The sequence below is a fragment of the Phodopus roborovskii genome, unplaced genomic scaffold, assembly GCF_943737965.1.
Source record: "Phodopus roborovskii unplaced genomic scaffold, PHOROB, whole genome shotgun sequence".
Lineage (NCBI taxonomy): Eukaryota > Metazoa > Chordata > Mammalia > Rodentia > Cricetidae > Phodopus > Phodopus roborovskii.
In genome coordinates, this window is record NW_026126469.1 from 35,596,118 (window position 1) to 35,597,735 (window position 1,618).

Genomic DNA, 1,618 nt, shown 5'->3' on the forward strand with positions numbered 1-1,618 from the left:
AAACTGTATGTTCCAAATACATTCTTTACCAACACTTTGTAAAGTCATTTCAGGTAGAGAACCATTTTTTTTTATTGTTTCACATATATATATATATATATATATATATATATATATATATATCTTATTTTACAAATTGACCTCAGTTCCCATCTCTCTCCCCCCCTTCCTCCCTCCATCCCTCCCTCCATCCCTCCCTCCTTCCCTCCCTCCTTCCCTCCCTCCTTCTCTCCCTCCCATCCATGCTCCCTGACCCCCTTCTGTCCCATTCCCTAACCTACTCCACAGGGAGGGTGATGCCTTCCAGGAGGGATCATCAAAATCTATCAAGTCATTTGGAGTAGGGTCTAGGCCTTCCCTCCTGCATGTAGATTAAGGGAGTATCCCTCCATGGGGATACTCCCTTTTGTGCACCAGGGATACATCCCGCTTCCATTGTCAGAGGTCCCTTAGACTACCCACACCTTCTAACTGAGACCCATGTTCAGGAAGTCTGAGTTGATACAATGTTGGTTTCCCAGCTATCAGTCTGGGGGTCCATGAGCTCCCTCTTGTTCAGGTCAGCTGTCTCTGTGGGTTTCTGTAGCCTGGGGCTCTCACCTACTAGCTGATAGAAACAGAAGCAGACACTCACTGCTAAACTCTGACCCGAACTCATGGAATCCAGTTGCATTAAGTGAGGAGTGATAAGAAAAAGGGGAGACCAGGAAAACCAATTTTTAAAGATTAAAATAATCTGAGCACAAGTGTAAATTTGTTACAATGAAACTAAATGCATGAGGATAAATGTAAGGAAGGGTGAAAAGGCTCAGCGTTTGCAATCAGACTTTGATGTTCTGTAAGAACAGCTTGAAACACACCCAAATGCCAGGGTGACTGCTTCATACACACAGTGTTTCTCATTGCAGGTTTCTCTTTGCAGGGTGGTTAGGGCTCTGTGACGATGCCATTTTCATCAGTAGAAGGGCCGCACAGGGTAAGAGTTCAGTCGGCAGTGGGTCACTTCTGCTTTTCTCTCTGCTGCCATCCGGCTAACTCAGCAGGTCCTCTCCAGAAACAGAAGACTTGTCACCTTCAGTCACAACATCACATTAGGCAAGGTCCCTTTATTTTGATTCTGGTGTCTGAGAGAAAGGGGTGATCAAATTAAAATTGTTTCAGCATTCCAAGAAGACAGTGCGTTATTTTTGGTAAAAGAATAAAGCTGGCAATGAGTATCAGCCCAGCATATTTTTGTGTTTAAATTTTATATGCACATATGCATGTCAGCATTCATGATAGAAAACTGAAGTATATAGTTAGATCATATATATCTAAAAGTTACATGCTGTTGTTTAACATGGTTTTTTTTTTTATTTTTGAGGTTATAATATAATTCCATAATCTTCTCTTTGAAGTACACCACTATACTGGCGATTTTAACAAATTATTTTTCAAATTTCTCTATTTTCTTTACCTTAACAATATCAAACAACAATATTTGTAAGAAACTGCAAGTTTTTCAATTTCTAACCATTTAGATTGTAAGGAGGGTAGAAAACACAGTATTGTTGTATAAATACCCCTGCATGTGGGAAGAATGTCAGGAGCCCAAAACAAACACATCACTGTGCTTTTG